Below are 12,579 nucleotides of genomic sequence, written 5' to 3' on the forward strand. Positions count from 1 at the left end.
ATCAGCTGATCACCTATATCTAAAAAGACTGTTTACATGTTCATAACAACATTTTTTTCTTTCTTTACAGAGTGACTAATATGTTTTAAACAGTAGACCTTACCAAAACAAGGACACTTCTTCCCACACATTCAGGTACATATATAAACAGCATACCCACATGAACCGAGCTATTTATCAAGTTATTCACGGGTCCATGCACCAGGTTCATCGGTGACTGGACACCCTATAATGGCCTTATAATGTAACTGCCCTAGGCCTGTCAACTCAACCAATTACTTAATACATATATCAGCAGGCTTTTCAATACAAGTTCAATATCATCACACTTCTGTGTTGACAAGCATAACAAGTGTGGGAAGTTAAACCCAACACATGATCAGTACTCCAAATTAAAGTAATAATACTATATTCAATTGTCATGATATAAGATAATATCTATATTAATATATCTCATAATAATACCATATATATCATATAGCCATAAAACAAATAGATTATAATATCAGAAAATAATGTGTTAGTAAATGATTGCCACAAATGTCTTACCGTTTCGCAGTTGAGCATGTGTAATACATGTACTATGAACCCTGGATAATCCAGCTACTTTGATGGATTATATATTAGTTTCCGGTACATAGAGGCCCACCTGTCTTCTATAACAACACTGACTATGAACTGTTTTATACAGAAAGACCAATTGACCGATTATGGTTGTGAAGTACTGTAAATCCAAATCATATCGCCATTGTTCCCTACTTATTAACGAGACACAAATTGCAATACATGTATATACTGTAGACTATTTTCTGTCAGTATTTTATCTGGATCAATGCATATATGTCAGATCCATAAAACTGACCCATGGTCGTGTATATGTACACTGCACACATACCATGAACCATTATATAATTAGAACACCTGTACTAATCCTGCCTGATCTATAATTACTACATACAAGCTGATAATTCACAATTACAGGTGGGAAACCTATCAACATCAAAGATACTTGCTAGAATGTCAAGATAAACTTACCCCACAATAATCACCTATCCTGGCATCACGTATAACCACCAAAACAACACTGGCCGGCCTAAGTAGATTCCCTATCTTATGATTCTGCTGGCCAGAGACAACTCAATATACCTTCACACCTACCCTGTCTAAACACTGATAACTGGCAACCGTTCCAGCACATGCTGATTATGTAATCATTGGCGCCCCAACTTATGTCCAGGAGGAAAAGCTAGGCCTGCAGGTAATAATGATATAATATCCATCTAGCAACCTATGTACTGTAAGGAAAATGAGGCATCCTTCTGTTACTAAGTATCTTACACATCACACTAATTATTACATACACCACATCCTATATCATACATTATAAATGTATACAGAATTTTACTAGCAGCTACATGTTTCTATACCTGCATGTATAAACCCTTTTTACCTCCAACAAAAACGGAAAACATTTCTTATATTATTTTACCCCCCATGTTTTGCAGTAACAGACCTCACAGTCCTGAGGACCACTATATACATAAACTGACCTATTCACACACAGCTCAAAAGTAAATCCACAAGTATGGATTAATTGCTAATGTTACTAGGTACAGAAATTCAATCTCTGTAGCATTCCAATCAGGATTGATCGATATTACAGGGCAGTATTTATATAACCTGGATTATATTGATATTACACTGATATTATCAGATAAAAATCATTAACTATATCAGATGGTTTACATAGAGATCTGCATGACCCTCGTAACCAAGGGTACAATTAAATAGTTCTTGTTAAACCCGACATGTCTAATTCAATCCAGAAAAAAATCAAAACTAAATTTAGTGTCCACATGTATCCTTCACAATATTATAAAACCAGAAAAAAAGTATAGTTATACAGTGAGTTAAATGTGGAGGGTCTAAATTATCATAGTTATTGTAAATGGTTATTTAGCCACATTTTGGCAATCACTCTAAATAATTCATAAGAACTGTTGCATTACAGCCAACTAGTAGGAAGAAGAAATGGTATGAAATAACAATTACCTGTCACTTTGTGTAATTGTCAGTTATGTTAGTCTGCAGACTCACAAAAATGGGCCTTTATTGTGTACAAAATATATGTCTGTCTGCTTGACTTTCCAGTGTAAAAATAAATCTATCTTTGTATATATCAGGGAGCTCAGATATATTGACTAGTCCCTAAGGTTCAGCTCTTGCAGCTTGTATAATACCTTTATAGAAGCAACTCATTCAGGCGTTAAGTCTGAAATGTTTGTCTGAGCTACCAGATACACACACATAGAAATGAGATGAAAACAAACTGGGTCGAGTAGGATAATAGCACAACGTACAGTAAATATGATCTACCATGGTCTCTGTTACTACTCTTCGAAATCCTTAGTTCACATTGTAAACTGAAAGCATACTAACTGGAAATGATTCTCTGAAGTTCTATTATTCAGTACTGCTTCACCTCTGAATGACATTAAAATTGTCCTCATCGTTCATCAACCTGATATGTTTACCCGCAAATTTCATAGCAGAAACAAACACAGTGAAGTTACTGTAATTTCAACACATCAGTACCAAAAGGTCAAAATAGATATCAACACATTTTTGTCTTATTTTTTGTGCTATTTTAGATTACTTAAAAGAACATTGAGAATTATGATATACCGGTGGTCAAATGCACAGTGGTAACACACTTGATTTTCACCTTGACAGACAGACAGACTTCACAAAAGTATGGGGTCAACTGTCCGACCTCATAAGTTTACTCTGGGTACTCTGCAGTTTCTCCCACAGTAAGACCCCTAGCCTGTGTGATCCATTCTGGGCCAACATTTGTAATTAATATAATTATATTGTTTAACAATTGTTGTAAAAAAAGTAGAGAAGATATTTCAAATTGGGAATGACAATTTCGTAAGTAAACTGCAAATAGGAATTTAGCTATAATGGGAAATAATTTTAATCAGAAACCATTGAGCCCATTATCTGTATCTGAAAACTACAAACAAAAAAGATACCACATTTTGCTTCAAGTCCAGAACATGTAACATGGAAAACTGTGATTTGTAGCATATAGGGCAGGCAGACTCTGTTCCAGTTATTTTGTGAATGCAGATTTTCTATTTATAGTAACAGACCTAAACATGCAGTGACCTTTAACTTTGATCTTCAGAACAATTAACAATGATGACCACGCTAGTACTAGTACTTTCAAATCCGGAAATGATATTTTTCTACTTTAACCATAAAATTTTGAAATATCCTTCAATCAAAAAGGCTTTGACTGACCTTTTAGAACTGATCCATTTTGTGGATATCTGGTCCTTGTATTAGTGTATACAAACATACGTACATATTGACGTCAAATTAGATAACATCTATGACCTATTATGTACCTTTTTATGTCCTACATACCTATGATGCTGTATTAGTAAATCCTCAACCACAGATCTGGCCCCAGTTTCATCACTATTCTTTAAAAGAAATTCCTTAACTTAACAGTTTATGTTTCTCTCGAAGCCAAGAAATAGCCAGTCTGTGCTGTCGTGTTTTTGTACTTGTGCAAGACATTTTACCCTAATTGTTCTAGATGGCATTCGACAGGCCTTCCATATGTTGTTCAGTGAGGTAATCACAAACTACTACAAAGAGACCCCGCCACAGAATTACCCTGGCTGTTAATGGGGCGATAAATCCAGCAAACAAACATACAAATCCTTAACTCGAAATTTTCCATAGGAAAGCATTAGAGAATTTAAGGAAAAGAACTCTCATTTACATGAATAATACTTTCCAATTGATATTCTTTAATATCCATTTGTTATATTCATAAATTCAATCAATAAAATGCGATCTTTAGGACGGATTTTTTTTTTTAAGTTTAGGAACCTTTCCTTAAAATCAATGCTTCTCATGAAAATTTTGAGTTATGAATAGAGACTAATTCTTAAAGTTATGGAATACATATGTATTGATGAAACATGGGCCTGGTAATTAATCACCTCTCTACCAATACCAACACCTGAGTAGTAAATTTTCATCCCCATGTGTACATTGGATATCCAGGATACACTTAAATGAGATTATATATACACACACCTTTGCTGACCACATCCTGACCTCTCTCTGATCCTTAGTTCTGAATTTAAATGAACACTGGCCTATAGACAAGGATAAAATTTGCATAAGACATATATAATGGTCAGGGCCACTGGGTATTGTATTGGGTGTCTTTTAATGGTCTATGTAATTTGACTGTCCCCTTCATATAGGTACCAATCTCGAGCTCTTTGGCCTTGGAAATACATGTGTACAATCATATACAGTGAGTGAAATGACCTGGGGTCAAACGATTAAATGTCCAAATATCAAATACGTAACAAAAGACAACATACCTGGCCCACTATACCCTACACAAAAGATTTCTTCATACCTGGAAAATAATCCGTGAAATGTCTTATTTCTGGGTCAACAGAATGTCAAGGCGAGTAAAGCTTATGTACCAGGTTATACTTTGCTTATAAGTGAAACTGCTGATTGGACATATATATTAATACCATTGGCTGTAACCTGATGCCCCAACTAGTGGCAATTACTAGCCTCTATACCTCCCTACTTTTTCTGAGGAAATTGAGCAAAATGCAAATTGTTGATCATTAATTAAATATCAGATATATTATTATTATGCTGGATTCCAAAAAATGTGACAATTCACAACAAATGCGTAAATTGAGTCTGTCGATGACTCAAATATATACGTTGTCAACTGCATACATTTATTTTATGTTCTTTAGTATAGGCCAATGCAAAATTAGATATTTCACAAGTTCATATTCCAGTCTTTCAGCTAGATCTAGCTCTCAACCCAAAATTATTAACAAGATTTCAATAAGATTTTATTTTCACTCAGCTAAACTTTTTGTGTAACAGTCACATTTGGTAAATACATGACAAATGTACATTGAAACTGCACAAAATTCACTTCAATGGAATAACAAAAAACAAGTTTAAAATGTACAACATACATGCTTTTGTATACATCAGTGGCCTTGCTATATACTAGATTTCTCATGGATAAAAAATGTTCACAGGTGTACATGTACATAACTAATTCTACAGTACAGAACAATGACTGTGAATCAACTGTCACTGACCGTTCATGTGATATTATTGGAAACACTTCCTGAGACCGATATATCTGCTAATAAAAAGACATAATATACCAGTATAATGTCCATATACCAGTCCACATACCTGTCACTTATCATACCAGTGACCCAGACATCCACAAACCAGCTGATAATCGAGAAGTACAGAGACAAGGTCAGTGGGTCAATGCTGTGCCCTTGCAGATATATCACTCCATACAAAAATCATGTGGGTCCATCGATCAGAGCAAGCCATTTAATGAATGCCTGTCAATTTCTTAAAAATCTAAAATAGTGTAATAGTACAAAGTCAGAACTAGGTGACTTTAATATATATAAAGAAAAAATAGCAAATTTCAATGACCAACATATTAGGGCTTTCACCCTTTCCTGGGCTTCAAAGGGGCAGCTAAATGGCATCATAGCTACATATTATCATACTACAATAACAATATGTCACAATATGTGTACTCAAAACTAGTATAATATGTATACAAAATATTGTGCAAATTTTACTGTGGCATGTTGAGAAATATATATAAACAAGGGCCCAATGGGCCCAAATCGCTCACCTGCAATGCAGTGATCTTTTCATATATGGATCCTGCAGTTATTTGAAAGCATGCTACAGGACCAATATAATGTCTCTCTGCACTTTGGCTTTTCACTAAAAGTCATTTAAAGATTTAAGCATACTTGATCGACGTGACCTTGAATGAAGGTCAAGGTCATTCATTTGAACAAACTTGGTAGCCCTTCACCCCAGCATGCTACAGAGCCAATATCAACTCCCTGGGACTCTTGGTAATTGAGAAGAAGTTGTTTAAAGATTTTAGCCTTTTTGACCCCTGTGACCTTGAATGAAGGTCAAGGTCATTCATTTGAACAAACTTGGTAGCCCTTTACCCCAGCATGCTACAGACCCAATATCAAGTCCCTGGGACTCTTGGTTATTGAGAAGAAGTCGTTTAAAGATTTTAGCCTTTTTGACTCCTGTGACCTTGAATGAAAGTCAAGGTCATTCATTTGAACAAACTTGGTAGCCCTTCACCCCAGCATGCTACAGGCCAAATATTAGGTCTCTGGGACTCTTGGTTATTGAGAAGAAGTTGTTTAAAGATTTTAGCCTTTTTGACTCCTGTGACCTTGAATGAAAGTCAAGGTCATTCATTTGAACAAACTTGGTAGCCCTTCACCCCAGCATGCTACAGGCCAAATATTAGGTCTCTGGGACTCTTGGTTATTGAGAAGAAGTTGTTTAAAGATTTTAGCCTTTTTGACTCCTGTGACCTTGAATGAAAGTCAAGGTCATTCATTTGAACAAACTTGGTAGCTCTTTACCCCAGCATGCTACAGGCCAAATATTAGGTCTCTGGGACAGTTGGTTATCGAGAAGAAGTCGTTTAAAGATTTTAGCCTTTTTGGCCCCTGTGACCTTGAATGAAAGTCAAGGCCATTCATTTGAACAAACTAGGTAGCCCTTCATCCCAGCATGCTACAGACCCAATATCAACTCCCTGGGACTGTTGGTTATTGAGAAGAAGTCGTTTGAAGATTTTAGCCTTTTTGACCCCTGTGACCTTGAATGAAGGTCAAGGTCATTCATTTGAACAAACTTGGTAGCCCTTCATCCCAGCATGCTACAGGCCAAATATTAGGTCTCTGGGACTCTTGGTTATTGAGAAGAAGTCGTTTAAAGATTTTAGCCTTTTTGACTCCTGTGACCTTGAATGAAAGTCAAGGTCATTCATTTGAACAAACTTGCTAGCCCTTCACCCCAGCATGCTACAGACCCAATATCAACTCCCTGGGACTCTTGGTTATTGAGAAGAAGTTGTTTAAAGATTTTAGCCTTTTTGACTCCTGTGACCTTGAATGAAGGTCAAGGTCATTCATTTGAACAAAATTGGTAGCCCTTTACCGCAGCATGCTACAGACCCAATATCAACTCCCTGAGACTCTTGGTTATTGAGAAGAAGTCGTTTAAAGATTTTAGCCTTTTTGACTCCTGTGACCTTGAATGAAAGTCAAGGTCATTCATTTGAACAAACTTGGGAGCCCTTCACCCCAGCATGCTACAGGCCAAATATTAGGCCTCTGGGACTCTTGGTTATTGAGAAGAAGTCGTTCAAAGATTTTAGCCTTTTTGACTCCTGTGACCTTGAATGACGGTCAAGGTCATTCATTTGAACAAACTTCACCCGAGCATGCTACAGACCCAATATCAACTCCCTGGGACTCTTGGTTATTGAGAAGAAGTCGTTTAAAGATTTTAGCCTTTTTGACTCCTGTGACCTTGAATGAAAGTCAAGGTCATTCATTTGAACAAACTTGGTAGCCCTTCACCCCAGCATGCTACAGACCCAATATCAAGTCCCTGGGACTCTTGGTTATTGAGAAGAAGTCGTTTAAAGATTTTAGCCTTTTTGACTCCTGTGACCTTGAATGAAGGTCAAGGTCATTCATTTGAACAAACTTGGTAGCCCTTCACCCCAGCATGCTACAGACCCAATATCAAGTCCCTGGGTCTTTTGGCTATTTAGAAGAAGTCGTCTAATTTTTTTTTAGCCTTTTTGACTCCCATGACCTTGAATGAAAGTCAAGGTCATTCATTTGAACAAACTTGGTAGCCCTTTACCCCAGCATGCTACAGACCCAATATCAACTCCCTGGGACTGTTGGTTGTTGAGAAGAAGTCGTTTGAAGATTTTAGCCTTTTTGACTCCTGTGACCTTGAATGAAGGTCAAGGTCATTCATTTGAACAAACTTGGTAGCCCTTCACCCCAGCATGCTACAGGCCCAATATTAGGTCTCTAGGCCTTTTGGTTATTGAGAAGAAGTTGCTTGAATGGAAAGTTGACGCCGGACGGACGACGGACGGACGACGGACGCCGCGCCACGGCATAAGCTCACTTGCCCTTCGGGCAGGTGAGCTAAAAAATTGTACTCATATGAACATCAATCATTCTTAAGAATTTAATTTCATAGATGATTAGCATTTATATTTAATATATAAACATGTATTCTGATAGTGACAATTTCATTATTTCAAAAATTCAAAAAAAAGTATTTGAAATAAAAAAAATAATAATGTGATATTGTTTTATGATATTAACATGTTTTAATCATGATTTGTATGGAATAATGTATTAATGTCTAAAATCATAAAAGATCGAACAATCTAAATCACCTTTCTTGGTTTGACTTTCAAGAAGTTTAACATAGTACATTTGTACATATAAACCCTAAGCACAAACTTGACACTTGACAAATATAAATCTGGAAAATGTCAAATATATTACTATTGATATGCTAATTAGCTGGATATATAAATGTCAAAAACATATTAAACTGAATGAAGGTCAATAAATTTACCACTATATACCTCCAGGTGATGCCATTAATACCCCTACATTACGTAACTTTATAGAAGTGGTTAGCACTCCTGATCCCTATCTGTACAGGAATACACTGTCCAGGTATATCAACTTGTGTTAAGGGCTCTAGCTTTAAAAGACGGTTTTTAAAATCATTGTGGCCTTATATAGCTTGTCAATTTTCTGAGCTTTATTCTGTATATATATTGTAGTTCAGAAATTTCTCAAATATTCAAAAATAGAAAATATAACTCATGAGTATAATGTCATTAATACTTTTGTTCCTAACATAATGTTTTGTACATGTATTTAAAAGATTTGTAAGATTTCTCAGATCATATACCAAAATGTCGCTGAACTTATGGTGAAATTTTCATAGCTTTCCTTTTATTAAGTTAAATACCCGGTACAACCAAAAATAATCATAATGCCATATTTTTTTTAGAAATCTGCAAGTACAATTTCTAGACAGACAGTCTGTACAGTTGACGTCATTGAAGAGAAATGTTAGTTGAATAATTGAAATAATTAGACAGAGGTGTAGAGGACCGACAGCTAGTTTTATTTAGGCAAATATATTACAAATTTACAACATACAAGAAATCTCAAACTGAGATACAGACACATACATCTTGTCTTGTTTTATTATGTTTAAGGTCTATTTGAGGTAAATGATGAACTTATCTCCAGACTGTCCTCATCTACTCAAAACATTTTCGAGTCAGATTTTCTTATTGCAAAAATATAAGTTTCTGTTACATATTACAATTAGCTCTCCGGTATCCTCATGCCCAATATACAGTCATGGGCACCACTCTTTCTAGGGTTTGGAGATTGAGGTTCCATTGAATGAAATTGACAAATTTAAATATATATATGTCATAAATGTCATTCTACAGAAAATTAAGTTATTCATATGTAAGATTTATTTTTTATTTACTGTTCATTAAGATAATCGTAACGTAATATCAAACCTCTTTAACAAGATGTACCGTTAATGTTACAATTTTGCATTCTCTCAGCCAGCTATATGAACTAAAATTACATTAAACCATAAAATTCTGTCTAAGTACAAGACACTTTTATTGTTACATCTACTTAATATCATTACAATATATATATATATAAAAATAAACCGAATACGTGGCAATGTGTTGGGGTCTCAGTTCAAATGTGTGAATCATACCAATGGTTACTGATGTAAAAAGACACCTGTAATTAAATGAGAAAATGAAATTATTGTTTTTTTGTCTTTTATAAATTTTAAAATGCTATATTTTGGAGGTATAGCAGGCAATTTCCTAAACGATGGATTGATTTAAATGGTAGATCAGGAATTGGTGATCATGAGAAGACCTGGAGAATTCAGGCATACTATTTATTACCTGGTAAGTGGGTTTTACCATTTATTTCCATTACAGTCTTCATTACATTCTGTCTGTGTATATTTATGAAGATCTATGATTCTACTGCCTCGGCCATAAAATATAATGAGTGAAAATTAAACCTCAGTGTAGGTTATAATTGTAAAAATATGTTAACTCTGGTAATTATAACTTATAAATATGGTGTAGTCATCTACAGTCAGCCCAAAATCCTGTCTTAGCAGAATCTTTATGATAAATACTTATTACTAACCTGATCAAGGTTTTACAAGGATGGGTTCAACTGAGACTATATCATGAGGTTATATCATGCTTCAGGTCTGTATTAATACATCGTCTTCATCTCATATTATGTACACATATTTCTTTAGAAAATAAACTTTGTATCTTGTATACTTTATGCCTATACAAACTACAAGCAGTCAACACACATGAAAATGAATTCATTGGACATGTATAGCGAATATACAAACACAGATCTACCTTGCTAAAAATTAACTAAAATTCTAAGACGTATAAAACCGAAGTATGTTTCACATGAGAGCGCTGTTTTTACGACAGCAGCTGTAGATACTTGGCAATGTTCCCACCATTAGTAAACAGTGTAGAAAAACGTGTAGAGCTTTGGTAATACCAGATTTATTCCATATTTAAGTCAAGTGTATTTACGTGGATGATGTAACAAGTTTAATTACACTTCAAAAGTCTGGTTTTCATCACAGACTTGTTTATAGATCTAATATATATCCATGCATTTCATACACTGGTTCCACACAAGTTTATGATCATGAGTCATGTTTTGAATTTGAATGCTAGTAAACATTATATAATGCAATACAAAGTTAATACTGTTATTGTCACCATTGTGTAGGTTTCTTTGATATTTTTCAATTTAAAACCTAGGTTAGTTGTTTTTGTTATGGTTCCTAGAGAGGAGACTTCAAGTGTTAAAATTTAGAGTTCAGACCTAGGTCACCTGCCAGGTCAGATTGGTGAAATTCCTTTAAATTGATAGCTTACAATTTTGATAGTGGTTAAAATGTGTGTATCTGCTTGTTCAAGCCCCTGTGAGGGCAGGGTATCTTTCATAATGCTCCCAAATTACACATACATTGTTTCACATTTTGAAGCAGAACTTGTCCATTCTTGATTAAATAGTCCATAGCATCGATCCAGGAGTCTTAACATTCTATCAATATAAGAATATCTAATAATCCCTATTAAAAAAACTGTATAAAGCCACTATAAAAAAATAACTTGCACACAATAATATATATATATATAGTTTTATATTAAAGTATAAAGGGTATTTTCAAAGGGATTCTGATATATATTTACAGATAGAGTATCCGACAACTTGGACGGTTACAATCTTTGGTCAGACTCATTTGACTAAGTTTTGTTGCACCACGTACAATATATAATACTGTTTATGAAGACCTCTATGGCTCTGGTTACATTATGGCTTAGTCTGAGAGACAGCCACAAAGTTGTCCAGAAACAAAATCCATACAGACAGACAGTTTTAATAAGTACTTTTAATTCATAACTTTATAAACCGTTATATTTACTGCACTGTTGGCCCAAGTAACAAAATTATATTGATGGGAGTGGTACCAATGAAGAAAGGGACATGATGAGCTTCCCTCGCTCGATCTGACTTTAACACATGCGTCTATCTCTACACAAGCTTAAGTGAATTGTTAAAATGGAACACGAACAGTCCGTACCGAATGCCCTCAAGATTGTAGTAATGCTTGTTGTTTATAAAAACAATTCAACATAAAAACTTCAACGAAAGGGAGCAGTACTAGAGCATCATTGTGTTAAACAACAAAAGTACAGCAATGTCAATAGCTACTACCGATGAATTTGTTTGTGTAGGCTAATATCCGTATACTATACTATACTATAGGGGTACCCGACAAACCGGTGACTCACTCCATTCGGGCACCTGTCAATAACGCTTTATATTTTCACACTACATAATTTTACCATTATGACTAAATGTGAACTAAAACTTACACGTATTCTTCAGTAACACCTTGTCCGTCATTTAATCCATCTTTGAGACGTCATTCGCAGAACTGTTTTCTCAACTTATTTTGAAATCGTTGCAGCATCGATCCACAACCTACTTCAGTTTTAGTTTTGTGTGTATTTACTCGCTTCCGGTGGCGCTGTGAACTGTGTCAACTTCCATAAAAGGGTTTGTCACATGGGATGACGTCAAAACTGGGAGTATCCGTTCTATTTTTGACAAATGTTTCAAGCCAGATGAGGAAATCCCCTTTTGTCCACGACATCACATTGGAATTTGTGGAAAAAAAATTGTATTACATTGACTCCCCTAATAAAACCTCATACCCAGTGATATTTTCCATGAATACAAAAGGAGGCAAATGCTAAATCAGAGACGTACATACATTTCCCTGTTTAAATCTTTGCACTTATATAGACCAGAGACCTATATACTATATATATATATAGGCCTATATATGTGTCTATTAATACAATTTCTAGTGCATATGATCTTCACTAAAAAAAAAATAATTATATTACAATAAAGGATGGTGATTTTTTCTATCAGCAAATATGCTTGATTTTTTCAAATAAGGAAATAGAATTTTTACATATTTTTTTCAAAA

The 12,579-nt window shown here is 34.9% G+C and overlaps 1 protein-coding gene across 1 annotated transcript in view; it reads right to left on the reverse strand.

The window, feature by feature from the left end:
• Positions 1-12,103, reverse strand: part of LOC117333868 — a 33,191-nt gene extending 21,088 nt beyond the window's left edge. Inside the window, 1 exon segment of the mRNA XM_033893286.1 lies at positions 11,957-12,103. The gene's annotated coding sequence lies outside the window, so the exon portion shown is untranslated.
• Between the last annotated feature and the right edge of the window lie 476 nt (positions 12,104-12,579).

This window comes from Pecten maximus, chromosome 9 (assembly GCF_902652985.1).
Source record: "Pecten maximus chromosome 9, xPecMax1.1, whole genome shotgun sequence".
In the NCBI taxonomy this organism is placed as follows: domain Eukaryota; kingdom Metazoa; phylum Mollusca; class Bivalvia; order Pectinida; family Pectinidae; genus Pecten; species Pecten maximus.